This window comes from Hermetia illucens, chromosome 1 (genome assembly GCF_905115235.1).
Source record: "Hermetia illucens chromosome 1, iHerIll2.2.curated.20191125, whole genome shotgun sequence".
NCBI lineage: Eukaryota > Metazoa > Arthropoda > Insecta > Diptera > Stratiomyidae > Hermetia > Hermetia illucens.
In genome coordinates, this window is record NC_051849.1 from 43920246 (window position 1) to 43939043 (window position 18798).

General features: G+C 41.7%; 1 protein-coding gene across 3 annotated transcripts in view; it reads right to left on the reverse strand.

The window, feature by feature from the left end:
- Positions 1–18798, reverse strand: part of LOC119646512 (calcitonin gene-related peptide type 1 receptor) — a 247275-nt gene that overhangs the window by 134226 nt on the left and 94251 nt on the right. For all 3 annotated transcript variants that reach the window (XM_038046969.1, XM_038046968.1, XM_038046967.1), the window contains exon 3: positions 5610–5673. The gene's annotated coding sequence lies outside the window, so the exon portion shown is untranslated. The remainder of the gene's footprint in view (positions 1–5609; positions 5674–18798) is intronic.

The following is an 18798-nucleotide window of genomic DNA, read 5'->3' on the forward strand; positions in this document are numbered from 1 at the left end:
GTTCCACAACGGGTGTTCTTTGTGATCGAGGTATCAACGAACGTCTCAAATCTAAATTTTACCGCAACGTCGTCCATCCTGTCGCTCTCTATGGTTCTGAGTGTTGGCCGACTAAAAAAAGCAATGAACGGCGTCTTGCGGTCATCGGGACGAAGATGTTGCGTTGGACTAGTGGCGTGACATGTTTTGATCACATCCGAAATGAGGAAATCCGCGATCGATATGGGGTTATGGAGAGGATATGGAGAGGCGTCTTCGACAGTATGGTCACATAATTTACGCTAATGAGAATTCGCTTGCCAAGATTGGTTTAAACATCGAAGTCGATGGTAGGCGACCAAAAGGCCGGCTGAAACAAGGGTGGTTTGATACGCTGGATGGGGATTTAAAAACACGTGATAACAGCCAGATCAGACATTTGATAAAATAAAATGGCGAAACCGATCACGACAAGCCGAGCTGAAGAAAAACAAGAAGATGTGAGGGACGACGAGTGCATGACAGTTCGGTGTCACGTAGTTAAAAATTACATTGCCCTTTATTTTTTAGAAAGCGATTTAAATAAATCATTTGATGGAAAGCACTGTATTAATAATAGTCAACCTCACACAGTTCCAATTCGGAGTTTAATACTATTAGCAAATGTGAGGGAACTTAACCAACAACAGACACAAACAAGTCGGAATACCGGAAGCTCGTTTTGTGTTCATCTTATGTAAGAAACTTCAACGCACATTTTTCTCTCCGTAAATTCCTACAAATACAACATAATCCTTCATATTTTTCCAAACTACAAGACATACGTACATATTACGACCAGAATTGATATGAGATGATAACGTCATACACGCTGTAGAATGCATGAGATTCACAAAAAATGCCAAAGTTTCACCCTCTATAACTTTGTTAGCACTAGCTGCATTTTATTCAAACTTGACCATGCCAAATTTTGTACTTCTGTGATGGACATAAGGGGGGTTGCTGGGTAAATTTCTAAAATGTGGAAATACGCTACCATTAATTTTATTTGCGCAGATATCGGAACCGGATGTGTTTTGAGGCCTAGATTTCGTAGGTTCTGAGAACGGGACCTGTTACACTTTTTGATGGTCATATTTTGATGTTTCACCCGATATTAAATATGGTACCAGTTTCGAAAAGTACTAATTGAGCGATTTCGTTTGACACCCCACATGGCCATATTTTATAAAAAAAAATGTTCCACCCTCCATTCATATGTATGGAGAGCCCCCCCCCCCCTCCTAAACTTAACACAAAATGGCGCCACTTGGTGTATATGAAGGGAAAAACAGATCACACGCTCCTACAAATTTCGGGACGATCGGTCTAGCCGTTTCCGAATAAATCGGATATGACAGACAGACAGAGATCGACTCGATTTTAATGTTTTGTTTCACACAATTATGACGTCAGCAACTTTTTTGCATGGCTTAGGATGCAGTTAATTTGCACAAAATTGACAATTTTGAAGTACTAGCATTTTCATGAAACTTGACACGCGTATGCACGATCCTGTCCTCTATGCCCATGCTGCTAGTATAAACTTAAGGGTTTTTTTTTAGTCAATTTCTTAAAGTTGGAAATATACTATTAGTAAGTTTATTTTACCAGATATCGAAATGGTACATATTTTGAGGCCTAGATTTCATCTAAGTGCACCACCCCGATTTTTTCGGATTTTTAGGTTGGGTAGTTTTCGAAAATGCGTTCTGTCTCATTTTAAGTGCGTACATTTTGACTCCTTACTCTACATTTAAATCCTTACGATTCACGTCAAAGCTAATATCAGTTTCGGAAAGTACTAAGCGCGACTTTTCTTTCATTTGATACCCAATACGACCACATCTGGTGAACAAATTGCTTAAACCCCGTCTTGCATGTATGGGGAGCCCCCTTTAAACTCCACGAAAATTTATGCCACTCGCTGTATGCGTGGTCTTTCATGGTTCCCATCTGTCCACCACGTTCGGATCGGTTTAGCTGTTTTGGAGAAAACTCCGTAGGACAGATAGACAGACAGTGAATCGATTTTTTGTTTTTGTTTGTTTTACGCAAAACCATTGTGTAGGAAGGTCTCTAGTCAACTTTCCAATGGATTTTCAGATATTATATTGGCATTAATTAGCTTATCATCTATCCACCACCATTAAGATCAAGAAGTGGAGGTGGGCAAATGGGAGACCTACGCGAACAGACGATATCGGACATTTGGTTGCCATTCATAGAACAAGTGACAGAATGTAATGTACTATTGTTTCAATTGCCTTCTTCACTGAAGTCAATTACAATTGCTAATCTCCCCCGAAGCACTCACTTTAAACTCCTCATTCATTCATTTAATACAACCAATCGCACTCGCTACCTTCCTTCGTCTGCAGACGATACCATTGTCACGTATGTTGCTCTAGCTTCTTGTATGTCACACTGGCTATTCCTTAAGGTTCTGCAATTCAATTTGCTCTACTTCCGGAGGAACAAATTTCGATTACAATGTAATTTAAGTCGTTGTTTATTGCTCGGTTCTCTTTTTATACGAATTAACTACCAGTTGACAGTTCTTGCATCCAATTCTAAACCATTTCTACCTCAGCGATCAGCTGATTATCCTGTTACCCGGGACAAGAAGGAAGAAACCGTTAACCATTTCATTTGCACAACGAGATACAAAAACCCATCCAGGTCGATGCAACCGTCGGCAGAAATAACGCTTCCTAGATATCAATGCAGATGGGGAGGGTGTGTCGAGTGGTCACACTGAGAACCTTGGCTCTGTTGGTGTTTATTTGTAGTTCAACCCTACTTATCCCTCTTCCCAAATTCAGAGTCATTTGACTGCAAGTTCCATGAAGCGTTGAAAGAGCAGACAGATGTAGCCGGATGTTCTTTGAACTCCTCCACCTCCTCCGGAAAAAGCAGCACGAGAAAATCGGTGCTAACATGCAATGCTGGCGCATTTCGGTACAGATTTCAAATTCCTGTGAGATTTTACTTTGATACAGTACGTGTATAGGTCTTAGTTTCTCCAGAATGCACCTCCTGCTAAGAACATGCCAAATACACTCCCTGTTCATACTATCAAAATCTTCCTCAAAATCGATGAAGAGCAGGAGATACGAAGATCTAAATTCCACGCACTGTTCCAAGATGATCCATAGGGAGGATCTTGAGCGGAAACCAGTTTGCTCTTCATTAATCAAGGTTTCCAAATGTTCTTTAATAAATTCCAGTATTATTTTAGCTTTTGGGATAGCAGGGAGCATGCAGATAATCTGCAATTGTCAGACTAAAACCGGGTGTCCATCTTTGGGAATCTCAACGATCGTCCCCTTCTTCCACTATCTGGAAAAAGTTCCAGACTCCACGAATTTCCGTACGATGGGAAGCAGCAGATCTGCAGAAACTGCAAGGGCAGCGATAATTAACTCTGCGTGGAGACCGTCGAGCTCAGCGGCTTTACTCGGTTTCAGTGCATTTCTCTTCTGTTTGGAGGTGACTAGCCAATTAATTCCGAAGAGGCGGAACTTCACTGGATGTGATAGGGTTAGAAGCCATAGTAAAGTATCCATTCCTTCGCCACTTCAACTGCTCGTCAGCGTGAGCGACGTCCTTCACCATTGAGAGATTTGCGACCACATGCAAGTTCTTCCATGATGTGGCATTCTCCGCTTCCTGGGCAACGCAATAACAAATTCACTTTTGTCATGGTGGACTTCCCGGTTCGAGCGGGTCACGTGCGCCGTTACTTATGACAGTCAGTGGAGACTGGATCCCTTCCGTTCATCAGATTTTACGACGCCTCTTCGAGACGTGATCGACAACCTTTGTAGCACCCAAGAAAAGAGCATTCTTAATGGCACCCCATTTCCCACCCGCATTCTGAAGTGGGTTGTGTGGTGTGTGAGGTATATAAGGTAGTAGAGAGCAAATGCCAATTCCCAAGTTGACAATGAAAAAGACTCTACACTTTAATTCTCGAGTAGAGACGAATCTCTAAAATCATGACATTTCCAGAAGTCAAACCTATTGCGCTGGGCAATACCCATTTCCTGGAATTTGTCAGTTTGGTCTTAAATGCTTACGTTCAGGGCAAATATGAAACCGACAGGACAAGTATTCTGACAGCCTTTACGCCCCTTCTTTGCAATAATTGAGTGATCAATGCCGCATTATATGATCTAAATTGCTGTTTCATGTCTATAGGCTCATTGTTTGCTCGTCATAAGACGAATAGGAAAAGCAATTAAAAGCTGCTTCCGGATCTTCACAATTTTTGACACAGCGTCAACCTTGCAAAATGCAAGGATCTCGACTATAACATCGATCAGAAAAATTAACCTATGCTGGAATGCGTTGAAACCGGCGAGGATTCATCGCCATCAATGGCGCAACAAACGGTATACGGTCTAGGCCTGCCTTAATAAGGAACTCCAGACATCCCAGTTTTGGGCTGAGATCCACCAATTCGATATCCCTAAAAGCTGTCTGGCGTCCTGACCTACGCCATCGCTCCATCTTAGGCAGGGTCTGTCTCGTCTTCTTTTTCTACCATAGATATTGCCCCTATAGACTTTCCGGGCTGTATCATCCTTATCCATACGGATTAAGTGACCCGCCCACCGTAACCTATTGAGCCGGATTTTATCTACAACCTGACGGTCATGGTATCGCTCATAGATTTCGTCGTTATGTAAGCTACGAAATCGTCCATCCTCATGTAGGGGGCCAAAACTTCGAGCATTACCCTGAGGTAAAACTGCAAAGAACTTCTCTCGGAAATTCCCTCTCCCACTTTGAATGGTATGGCAGAAAGATGGTGCAGTTTCCTAAAAGCATCGAACAGCTCACATGAGTTGTCTGATGTATTGCTCAGTGTACTAGTTGAAATATAAGTACTAATAAAAGAGCATAATTTCTTGCTGACTATGGATTAATCTTATGGATGCACCCCCAGAGGCGAATTTCGATCCGCATCACGAAAAAGCTAAATTTTCCGGGCACAAAAGTTTTGGTAATGCCTTACGAGCAAAAATATAAGCACAATAATAAATTACAAGATTAACGCCATTTGCATTCTTTGATGGATTCAGCATTAATACAAGACGATCTGGATGAGAAAGATAGCTAACAGGAACATTCTGCTTTAGCTTATTATTGTTGTTCTGCTATTGCTGTCACAATTAACAACCAGATAGTCAGTGAAGATTTTGAGTGAATGGGAGCAATACAAGGGGTCAGCGGTTTGCAATTTAGCGGGTTATAAGGATTTGTGATTTTGATTGCTGAATTTTGCAATAAATGACTAGCAGTGGCAAAATATTCTGTTTCTTGAGATTAAATATCACAGAAGCTGTTAAGTCAGGTTTACTGATAATAATATACGTATTCGAGTGTCCCCAGCAATGACTCGATATTTTATGTAATTGCTAAAAATCTTTTTTACTAGGGACGACGCTGTCATTTTATTTTTCTTAAATTCTCCACGTATACTAACATACCACGTATACTAACATAAAAGCGGTGAACGGATATATATATAAAACATGGAGCCAATTTTGACGATATCGATCAATTCCACAATCTTCGCTTACCTTTACTTTTATCAAATTGATGACATAAAAGTGCTCGGCTATAAAGTTGATATCTTGAAGTATCCTGTAAAGAAAAAAATATATAAAGTAATAACTTTGGAAAGTATTAAATTCAATTGAATATAATGTTGATATCCCATCACGATATCGATCATAAACCAATAGAGACTAATTGCAATGCTATCGACTTGAAAACATGGAAACGTTCCTTGAATGTTCTCAATATTTTCAGCACTTTTGTTAACTATTCCAATCACCATGCACTACTACTATCATTATGTGTCCAAATTGCAGACATCTGAAAGATCTGAGCCGGCAAACGACCGAGACTATTCTCACGTTATGAACACCCAACAGTTTGAGCGCTACTTTATCCACAGATTGTTAGATTTACGTGCCTCTAATCGCCTTCTTGAGTCCGCAAATAAGGACTCTCAGATTTCCTCCCTCGTCGAAGTTTCTTCAATATCTTTGCATTGTATGGCAATCTTTGCCCTTCGGTCCAAACTAAAGCCTCTTGTTTTAAGAATTTTTCAACCGCGCTGAGGAAGTTTTCCGTTTTCTTCAAGCTCTGAGAGCCCATTTTTGCTTTTTGGTAACCTGCGATGGTCAGAAAGAATCGTTCACTCCCCCACTCCTCTTTTCGAATTTACTATCCTTTGGGTCCTATGTAGGCATTTGCTTCTTTCGTGGAATTTTGTTACGCTCAGACTTGTATAGAATCCCAATAGCTCTGATTATGTTTTTCAAGACCTGCCGCACATTCAGGTTCCCCTTTATGAGAGCAAATAACTCAATTATTTTCCCTCCGGTTTCCCGGCCAGGTTTTTGTTTGTGCATCCCATATTTAGTAGCTTCCCGAACACTAAGCTTTTCACTACGAGCTGTCCATTCTGTGTCGCATGTTTGGGGGACGATGTCCTCGAAATAGCGTACTACTATAAAACACTACTTCCTCCAGATTACTTCTAACATTAAATGCAAAGGTGGCCAAATAATACACCATAGCTTGCTCCGTTACTCCCAAAAGCCGCTAGCAATGAGATAAGTTTCGTTTTCCTTTCCTCCCACATATTGGTTTTTTGTACCCTTCGTATAGCGTATTTCGTCAATGATGGCGGCACATCAGACGAATGAACCACGACCACATTGCCATGGTGCCCGCGGCTGGCGGCTTGCCATGAGGGGCACGCAAACTTCAGTTCTTCTGATTCTAACCGCCGGCGCGAGCAGACGTAAAAGAAAGAAAATTTGGAGGCGTTTTTGACTGGCTGGTTGGTTGGGGGCTGGAATTTCTTTTTGAAATTTTCAGTCACTGCGCTGTGCGAAGGTGGAGAAGAGGTAATTATTGAATTCGTATTTTTAAGGGGTCGCTACAATCGGCGCATAAATTTTTAGTCAACACCACACCATGGAACATTGGACCCTGCAATCAACAAACTTCCAAAATTTTATTTCCACCTACCCAAGTTGCTCAAAAATACTCGTATATTCACGTACTTTCATTTTCAAATGCTGAGAATTCCCTTATCCTGCCTTCCTGTTAAGCTGTTTGTTTGGGATTCATTCAGAAACTTGCATACCTGGAACGGTATGTCCCATGCAAGCGATAAATAGTATCATATTACGTTGAGTTTAAGGAGAACCCATATACATACAAAACAGGATATGCAATTTTTCCGCATTCAGTCGAATCGTCCCAGCTGGTATGTTTTCTACGACAAAAGTGAGAATTTTAAAATTGGTTGCTGATTTCTTGGAAAATATGTTTTTGGTGATCACTCAGAATCATCACTATCAACGGCACAAGAACCGGTATCCCTTCTAGGCCTGGCCTGGCAAGGAACTCCAGATATCGTGATTTTGCGCCGAGGTCCACCAATTCGGTATCCCTAAAAGCTGTCTGGCGTCCTGACCTACGCCATCGTTCCATCACAGGCAAGGTCTGCCAGGTATTCTTTTCCTACCATAGACATAACCCTTATAGACTTTCCGGGCTGGATCATCCTTAACCATACGGATTAAGTACCCACCGCACATATTGAGCCGGATTTTATCCACAACCAGACATTCGTGATATCGTTCATAGATTTCGTCGTTATAGAGGTTGCAGAATCGTCCAGCCTCATGTAGAGCTAACAAATCTTCGGAGGATTCTTCTCTTGAACGCGGCCAAGAGTTCGCAAATTTTTCTTTCTGGCCTACGAGGAATACTTAAGGACTGTCAAGATTGCATTGTCTTGTACAGACATTTTGAGTGAAACAGTTTTTGTAAGCTGAAATAGGCTCTGTTGGCAGCCAAAAACCGTGCGCGGATTTCATCGTGATAACTGTTATCAGTTGCGATTTTCGAGCCTAAATAGGAGAAATTATCAATGGCCTCAAAATTGTAGTCAAGGTCTGGGTTGACTTGATCCCAAATTAACATCAGCATCACGGATCACTTTTTCCAAGGACAGATTAAGAGGATGCATGATAGGGCATTCCTTTGTCCGTTGTTGATGTTGAATGGTCTCGAGAGCAATCCTGCCGCTTTTATCTGGGCTCACACATTGGTCAGGGTGAGCCTAGTTAGTCCACTTTCGTGGGGATACCGAATTGACGCATGGATATGCACAGTTTTACCCTGACTATGCTAGCGTAAGCGGGGTGGAAATCAATAAAAAATGGTGCAGCTGATGGTCATATTCCAACAGTTTTTTTTTATTTGACCGAAGCGAAGCATCTTTGGTATGGGTCAATGATATTCTGGGCATATGGGTCTACCCGGCCTAGGAAACTTGCGAAGAAAATATTATAGATGATATTCAGCGACATGATACCTCTTTAGTTCTGTTCTCCGTGGTATTCCTCTTTGTAAGGTTCTGTCTTTCTGAAAGTGTGTGTTTATGTACGCCTGTCTGTCACACGCACTTTTCTCAGAAGCTTCTGTACCGATTGATACTAATTTTGGGATGATGGGAACCATGAATCCCCACGCATGCGGTATTCGACGTTGAACTTTCGAAGAAGGGTTCCTCATATACCTAAAGAAGGATTGCAACATTTTTGTACAGAATACAGTCACGTGGGTTATTGAATGAAAGGTCTCGATTAGTACTTTTCGAAGCAGATATTAGTTTTGACTTGGTTACAAAAAGAAGTAGTGCGGGGTTTCGAAAGAAGGCAATTACTTCAAGCACCCGTTTTCAGAAACTACCAAACCGAAAAATTTGAGAAAATTGATGGTGGCCCGTGGGCATAGTTCCCAGACCTCGAAATTTAATGTGAACTCTTCTTAATTTCATCCTTGATTCGTTTCGTAGAAATGCTGCTATTATTAAGAAAGTTATAATATGTAGTGTATGTGGTGGTCAAAGGGTAGTATAAGTCCCAGGGCGAAACGTGGATTGGTATCCACGATGGAGCATAAAACCTGGGAAACGCCTGCTGAACCAACACCAACAGTTCTACTACCAAACCCCTACTTCCACGTGGTGACCGCTGGGAGCTCTTTCTTAACGAAATGCTGCAGACGGAGAAGATTGCTAGAAGCGAATCTCCCGCGCCTAAAAACGGTTGTGGGTTGGGTAGGGCTCACAACACTACACGGAAAACAACTTGTTACGAAGCCACAACAGGAGCCTCGGACTGGACGGATTACACAACGACAAACCCGGCAACGACAAAGAAATAACGATTTGCGCATTTTCTCATGGAACGTACGCTCCCTGTACAGAACTAAAGGTGCTGAGCAGCTAGCCGATACCCTGTCCCAATATAGGGCGGATGTAACAGCGTTACAGGAGATGCATTGGACAGAGACCGATTTCCTGGAGAAGAGCCGCTACACCATATATTATAGTGGCTATCCAATAAATCATGTGCTCAGGTTTCTTAGTTATCCAAAAAATGAAACCTGTTGTTATCGGCTTTGAAAACATAAGCGAACGGCTATGTACTCTGCGCTTACGAGGCAAGTTTAGAAATACAAGCGTCATTAACGCTCGCGCCGCTACAGAGGAGACTGCAGAGTCGAAGAAGGATACTTTCTACGAGGCAGTAGAACGAACCCTCGAAGCCTGTCCTGGATATGATATCAAAATCATACTTGGCTCATACTTGGCTCCCATAGCTTACACGAAAATACAAATGATAACGGACTGTGGATTATCCAATTAGCAGTGTCACACGAAATGGTTGTTGGAAGTACCTGGTTTGCGCGGAAAGCGGTCCACAAACATACAGACGAGACCACTTTAAAAAAAATTGACCACGTGTTGATCGAACGCCGCCACCTCTCAGCCTTGATGAATGTCAGAACATACAAGGGGGCCAAAATCCACCCGGATCACTATCTCGTTGGCATGGTGCTCCGAGCTCGAATAACAATACCACCTAGAATCCCTTCTAACAATCAGGTGAGAGTTAGCACTGAAGCCATCCACAATACAGCCCTCCGCAACACCTATAAGAGGGAAATGGATGCCGCAATAACTGCAGTCAACAGAGGACCTGGAGATGAAGCATCAACAAACGATCTTCACAATCACCTGAAGAACGTTATCATTGATACCGCCACAAACATACTTGGCCCCAGCCGCAAAAGAAGTCGGAACGGTTGGTTTGACGATGAATGTAAGCTAGCAACGGAACGGAAGAATACCGCATACCGAATAATGTTGCATTCTCAAAGAACGCGAGCACGCGCAGAGACTTATCACGAACTCCGTCGAGCGGAGAAGCAACTTCACAGACGGAAAAAGGAAGCCTGGGAGAACCAACAAGTCTGTGAACCAGAAAAGTACAGGGAGCAACCGCACCTGCCGCGCAAGTTTTACCAACAAGTCAGCAGGACGAAGCCTTATATACCTCGATGCTCATCCTGCCGAGACAAAGAGGGAAATCTGATTTCCGATAGAATGGGCATATTGGAGCGATGGGTTGAGCTCTTTGATGAACTATTGAACGACCAAAACATCGGCGAGTTGGAGGTCCCGCCAACTGAAGACGACGGACAAATACTGCTGCCACCCAGTATAGGAGAAACAGTCCGTGCAATTCATCGGCTTAAAAATCGTAAGTCGCCAGGAGCCGATGGAATTACAGCCGAATTGGTTAAATATGGAGGCGACCAGTTACACCAAGTGGTTCATCAACTTGTGCTCAAGGTATGGGACAGCGAATCAATGCGTAACGATGGCAACGAGGCGTTATCTGTCTCATACATAAAAAGGGAGATATCAGACAGTGCAGCAATTATAGAGGTATCACGTTGCTGAGTACTCTACGGCAAGTGATGGAAAAATTGTTGCAATATGGACAACAGTTGCACCATCTATTCATCATTCAGCTGCCTATGATAGCATAGCCAGGGTAAAACTGTACACGGCCATGAGAGAATTCAATATCCCGACTAAACTGATACGACTGACTAGGCTGACCCTGACGAATGTGCGAGGCCAGATAAAAGCAGCAAGATCACTCTGAAGACCATTTGACATCAACAACGCCCTATCATGCGGTCTCTTTAACCTGACCGTCGAAAAAGTGATCCGTGATGCTGAGGTAAATGCAAGAGGTTCGATCCTCTTTAAGTCTACCCACCCACTACTGGCCTATGCTTGATAATTGTTGATTGATAATTTGTCCTATCTAGGGTCGAAAATCACAACCGATAACAGGTACGATGATGAAATTCGCGTACGGTTGTTGGTAGCCAACAGAGCCTTTTTCAACTTACAAAAACTGTTCCGCTTGAAACGTCTCACCTGACCCTATGGTGAGACATGTACAAGACAATGATCTTGGCAGTTCTCATGTATTTCTCGGAGAGAACTCTTGGCCGCCTTCGAGAGAAGAATCCTCTAAAGAATTTTTGGTCCCCTACATGAGGATGGACGATGGAGCGATGGAGTAGATCAGGACGCTAGACAGCTTTTAGGGATATCGAATTGGTGGACCTCGACGCTAAACCGGGATGTCTGGAGTTCCTTATTAAGGCAGGCTAAGACCGGATACCGGGTGTTGCGCCGTTGATGATGATGATAATATGTCAAAGCTACATTCCTGTATACTCATCTGTATAGCCCACTTAATATTAGTTACAAGATTCTTGGTTTTTTTGCCCTAGCTTCTGCCGATCTGATCTTCTCTCCGTCACTCTCTGCTTGCCCTTTCTCCTCTCCAATCGCGAAATCTCAAATCCTGGCTCCACTGGTTCCAGTCCATCTTGGCGTGGTAGCATCGCATATCTCGGTGATGCATAGAAACAGCTGTTTCCGTTCAATTGCTTACTTCTGAAAGCAGCTGAAGTTCACCGTGCCAAAAAATTCCGAGAGACCAGCCAAATAGTATGGCTTTTTCCTTAAGCAAAAAGCTTCTATTGCGATAATAAAACCTTCCTTCTTGGGAATCAATACACTAGGCAATCAAGGCACTAGTCCACCTGCATAAAAGTGAACGATGAAGTCACCAGAAATTATTCAGAGACTAAATTTCTAGCATCTAACACCGAAATGATGCAGTTGATTTTCGCCCTTACGACCCTTGTCCTGGGAGCCTATAGGTCATGCACACCTTCTTGTCGTTTATAATGTTCAAGTTTTTGTTGCAATTTTTCAAGTTATTGTGATCCCTGTTACCTGTGACCCTAGAGTGACTAAACTCAAGGATTCGGTTTATTTTTAGGAAACTGCATTCTCCTCAGTATTCATATCTCTAGTCAAAACAACTATCACTTCCTGGCCTTCTCAGATCCAATATCTTACTGTACCAGGTCCTCCGTTTCTATTAGTATTTTTAGCATTTTTCATTAATTTATCTTATTCCTTTGGGGAAATAAAAATGAATAATTTTATGAGTGTTTTTTTCATGTGGTCGCTAATAAGCAAACGGAAAAAATGATTTCATATTTATAAATATATTTTTAGAGATATGGCCTGAGATAATTAAACAGTTTCAAAGCGTGAAGGTGAATGTCTTTCCTAATTACACTCAATATTCCAATTGAATTTATGGTAGCTGGTTCAAAGAGGTGACGAAATGCTTTCATAAAAAAGCCAGCACTCGCCTTTAGCGCCGCGGAGTAAGTACACAGAGATAATGTTATCTCAATACAATTTACATTACGGCATCCGAATTCTCACGCTATCAGCAACGCCAAGCTAAGAGCATCATCTAATAATAATCATTTATTCCCGCTACCATGATATACCCATACCAGCTTCCGTCAAACCTAATATGCCTCAGCCAAAAATAATCCATGGATCTGGTTAAAAATAGTGAACAATTAAAACAGATGATAAATATTGTAAATAAGGAACGCTCTTCCGAAGTATCTGCTGCAGACTGGAAAGCAGAAACGGCCAGAATAAAGTGATTCGGAATACGTTATTAGAATGACGACAGATAAGTACAAAAGACAGGTTTCACCAGTGCCTCCCGACGCCTCGGAGCCGTTTATTTACGTACCTTGGGAGGAGCGCTTCGTACTCCAACTCCTTTTATCGATCCCGATCAGAACAAGTTTTGTGCTCCTGCACTTCAACTGAGTGCGTCATCTAATTGAAATTCCAAACACATTGAAATTTAGATTTATTCCCCAATAAATATTTAAGACATAAATAATGGAACGTTGCTGGCAAATATGTTTGAAAGTGCATTTCTTATCTCTTCGCTCCGTCGAACTATTAGGGAGGGTGGGGCTTGTTGATAATTCATCATCCTCAATTAATGGAAATCGACTGAATGTAACTAATGAATGTTTAATGCTACAAGAAACAAAAGGCCTAAGAGTAGCCAAGCTTCCTGCAAGGAAGTGAAAAATCACAGGGCCATGTGGAACATAGTCTTCCACTCTGCGCCCCATCAAAGAAGAAATAATGGGGCTTCAATCAACGCCGGCAGATTAATCGACACCTGAATGAGGTAATTCATTTACATTCGAGAAGTCCGACCTTCCTATCTCCCAAAGAAAGATGTACATACATAAATATATTAACCCGGGATTTACGATATGTCCGCGTATATGGCTGAAATATTTCTGTCAACACCACTTTTTCGAGTGTTGATAAACAAAGAAATATATTAAAAAGTTTAGAAACATACGAGATACGAGTATCTGTTCATATTGGTACCGTCCGTAAATAAGAGCTGCAGATAGCTGGGGGTATCTTGTCTAGAAAGTAGCTCGCGATTTTATTGCTCATATTAGTGTCATCGGGGGATGATAATTTTTTGCGTTAACTGCTTTTGAATGTTGTGTACTTTTGAACTGGAATGGATGCGTAATGCGTAGAAAAGATACGTAACACATGACCTGCTAACTGTCGAAATCGCGTGAGCTTGGCTGAATTATTCAAGATTTGGAAAAAGTTGTTTATTTTTTATTGCATGTTTAATGGTATTGTATAACAAGGTTGGGGTCAGATATTTTCGACAGAATGATGATCCTGATTGAGGTTTATAGATGACACGGCTGCCAGAATTTCGTTTTTTGCTGTCGTAAGAGGAACTAAATAATTCGAAAATAAGCCAAAGAATGATATCAAGACAATCTATTTTAATGCGATTATCCATATTAGATGATAACAAATCTAAGAAGAATCTCAGAGACAATCGCGTATGGCACTGCGTGAATAACACAGAAATCAATTAACCCAACCCCAAAACCACCCCGAGCAATTGGAAGCTTGTAAGCACAATTGTTATCCGATTTTTATTAAACGGTTAAGCAGGAATTCCATGAAGATTATCTCTTATGAAACTTCACGCAATAAGAGGATTACGTTTATCTTCTCATTTTGTGTCATGGTCAAGTTCGAAAACGTCTTATACTGCTGAAAGGAAAGCATATGACAAAGCAAAGGGAAATGTTCACTCGATGATGACATTTTTAACATTGTTAATTTCCATAAATTTATACAGAGCCAAATTTGAGGTGTCGTGGAACTGAATGAAAAACCATCATGCAGCTCGGCTGATACCCATGTAAATCCATCTTTAAAAGCAGTGATAACTGGTAAGGGCTACTGTTCCCTTCTTAGTATTCGTTAATGTAGCGCTGTGTAGTCCGCCATGTGCGACCGGGAAAGTCAGCTCCATGATCTCATCTTGACAACCCTTAACTTTTAAAGCAAACCTTGTTCTGATATCCCAGTATTGCAACGCTATGTGCATTTCCGTATCATCAGCCAATTAAATGTACTTTGCCTAACCCGGCCAGCTCAATCAGTGTAGGAATATTTCTATACATAGTGAATTATTTATATATGAAATTTTCGGATGTACGTTGCACTATCTGCATACAGAGAAGTGTAGCCTGAACCCTTTTGTTAAATAAATTTGTCGCAGGAAAGAACGGTTGGCTGTTTGTTTCAGGCAACTGATCGATTAAGGGAAAAGAGTTTAAGACCAGAAATAGGATTCAGTTTTGAAGAGTTAGATGGGAGGACAGAAGAGATGTTAGTGTGCACTGTAGGGGGTGTTTCTCGAATAAGTGCAAATTAAATAAATAATCAATGTGAATAAACGATTACTGAAATGTTTTTTTCATCTTTTGGCTACGCGAGACTGTCGACTGTAAGTACTTTGGGTAATCATATTGACAATATGGATTGAGTTCATTCGTTTCCCCTGTTTGTAATGACTTAATGGGTTGCGCGACCATTCGTGTCGGTAAAGTCTACTAAGTTCGCAAAACTACCCTACAACCCAAAAAGCTGGCGCAATTGCCCTAGAACGTCCACCTCCAACTATTGCAGCTACGCTGAAGTGTGAATTGGTGGAATTCAGCACAAAACCGGGATGTCTGGAGTTCCTTATTAAGACAGGCCTAGACCGAATACTAGTTGTTGGGCCATTGATGGTGATGATGACGCTGAAGTGTGGCCTCGGCAGGTACGTATCGAGGCTTCTTTTGGCAGTTCAGTCCTTCTCTTATCATTTGTAAATATTTCGCATGTTCTCCAATCAGTTGCATGGAACCACGATGGAACCTGACATACAAAAAAGGGAAGTCGCAGAAAGTTCAAAATCAAAGAACGTGAAGCTGAAACTGGAGCGGCTCGACGGCGCGTGTGAAGAAACTTGAGAAACGAGTGCCGGGATCGAGACGCCAGATCCTCAACAGGTTGATATTTCCCCCAGCGTTTCCCATGACTCAAATATTACAGCAGGGCGCCATTGAGGCTCTCATCCTTCAGGCCATGAACATGGAGAATCTTCCTTTAGTTGTGCATGAGTTCTACTGGGAGTTACGAGGAAAGTGGCAAATAAACTCTCAACTTAAAAATACCTTTTCGACAATTAATTATAGCATACGGAAAACTTGGGATATATAAAAATATAATAAAATAGTAACGTATACAATCAATCAACTAATTCTGCAATAATTATGAATATCTTCGAATAATATATATTTTAGTCATCAGGAAATAATAGGAAAGAAAACTACTTGCCGATAAATGAAATCAGCATAACACCCAGGGAATTTTTCAAACTTTAAAGAGTTTCTTGCTTCTGTATCAGTGAGGCCATGAGGATAGGCCCAACGGCATTCCTGGAGGTCATTCTGGGATTGACTCATCTCCATCTGTATATACATCGACAGACAAGAAGAGCGATCTTCCTAATGTCTGGGAGAACCAGGGTGGTGGCAATCTACCTAAACCGAAGGAAGTTCAAGACTGACCAATAGTTCAAGTGAGTTCTCCAAGGTTCTTCAATTGGGGGAAATCGATGAAGATGAAGCCTTAGGGTTTTTCGACGTGAAGACTCTTTTTCCAAGTATCTCGGTCAATGAAGCGACCGTTTTAGTAGAGGACTGGCTTCTTCAACAACATGAGGATCAACAATAGAGAGGTAAAACAATATATGAAACTAGTTAAAATATGTATGGAAGGAAACTACTTCAGGGGTGAGTATTATAAACAGCTAAAAAGAGCCCCAATGGAGAGCACCCCTTTCCCCGCTAATCAGCGACGGACGATATCTGCGATCAAGAAAGATGATGTGGAAAGAACGCCCGACTTCCTCAATAAACTGCACCCCAGTATAGAGATTACCCTGGAGATGAAAAAGGAAGGTCAATTACCTTTCTTAGACCTTCTGTTGAAGGGATTCAAAGGAAAGGTTGTAGAGTGCACGAAATTCACAAAAAATTGTAAAGTTTTACCCCCTATAACTTTGTTAATAATAATTGGATTTTCTTCAAACTTGACCAAATTATGTATTATATTCTTCGTTATAAGCATGCTAAATTTTGTACTTCTGGGATGAATATAAGGGGGGTGCCGGGTAAATTTCTAAAATGTGGAAATATACTATTATTAACTTTATTTGTGCAGATATCGGAACCGGATATATTTTGAGGCCTAGATTTCATAGAGATGCACTACTGGGATTTTTTTCAGATTTTTTGGTTGGATAGGTTCTGAAAACGAGACCTGTTACACTTTTTGGGGGTCATATTTTGAGCCCTCACTCCCCTATGCTTCACGCAATATCAAATATCGAAAAGTACTAATTGGGACCTTTCATTTCATACCCCACATGGCCACATTTTATGAAAAAAAATGTTGCACCCTCCTTTCACATGTATGGGGAGCCCCCCCTTAAACTTAACACAAAATGGCGTCAGTTGCTGCATGTAAAGGGAACGGCAGATCACATACTCCTACCAATTTTCGTGACAATCGGTTCAGCCGTTTCCGAATAAATCGGCTGTGACAGACAGACAGACAGACAGACAGACGGACAGACAGACATCGAATCGATTCTAATAAGGTTTCGTTTCACACAAAACCTTAAAAATGGGTACCATGACAAAGAGGTTTAACTTCCAAACTCCGCCATATTATTTACATAAGATGCTGGCTCCAAGCGCAGGTAAAGGAGGAGGTTTTGAGGCAACGTACTTTATACTATCCTCAGTAAAACACAAAAAGGAATGAATAGATCAGGGAAAGAGACACATAAAGTATAGTTGGAGTCATTCTAGTATGCTAAATCCTAACTGGTCTCTCTTGGTGACAGGCGCACGGATATCTGCGCTCTACAAGAAAGAATGCTCTGGTGCCAAAAGCTGCGACATTCGTGTTGTATGTCGTTAAAAATGGTTATAACTTACTTACTAACTTAACTAACTTATTTTGGTGGTCGCACACACTCGGTGAAGCCATTAAAGAAATCGAACGATTTGATGGCCGGCCGATGAAGATCTGGATTATATTGCTGATCGCACTGTTCACTTCTTCACCTCGTACGTTTCACAAACAGGTAGACCTGACGCTGAGAAAGAACTTCTGAATGCAAAGACCTGTAACGTGCCCGCTCATGACCATATCAATTGTAATATGGGTGAAAAGGCAAACGATAAAAGGTGACATGGAAGAAAAGTGTTTGGAGCGCGCAATAAGAGTGACGAGCATATTGTCGATTTTCTGGACACCCATTACCTTGTAATTATCAGTACATGGCTCATCAAACGATTATCTCATCTTCCTACATTTGACAGTGGGAACATTTTATCACCGTCACTATCTGCCGCCATCCACTGGCATTGACCGTGGATTGTCGTCTTGCGAATCAAGCCGCACCGGCCGCGGATTAAATAGTGAGAGAAATGAACTCATTTACCCGAGTACCAATTATTACAAAAGTGGACGAATCGTGAAACCAAATTAAAGATAATAATAATAATAATAATCGTTGGCACAACAATCCATATTGGATCAGGGCCTTGAAGTGTGAATGAAGCACTTCATTCAAGACCGTAACGGTACACCACAGTACACTGTGGGAGGCAATGTGGTCAGCATTGCGCTCGCCCGAGATTATTACCCTGATTTGACTCAGGTACTCATTCACAGCTGAGTCGACTGGGGTCCGACATCCAATCACGATAACAAATTCCTCTGCCCCCAGCGAGATTTGAACCGCGACCTTCCGCTACGAGAGCCCAGCGCTCTAACCACTTGAGCCATCCGGACACAATTAAAGATACTATACACAAAGCAGTCTATGCCACCCTCGACGTCACCAAGCCAGGTAAACGTTATACCAACCGAGATACTTGGCTTTGGAATGGCGATATTGAGTGAGATGTGAGTAAGTGTGAGTGAAACACTTCACAAGTTTCTCGACGATAAAAAACTGGCCATCAGAAGCCAGAACATAAGAAGTAAGGAGGCGGTTAAATACTTAGGTG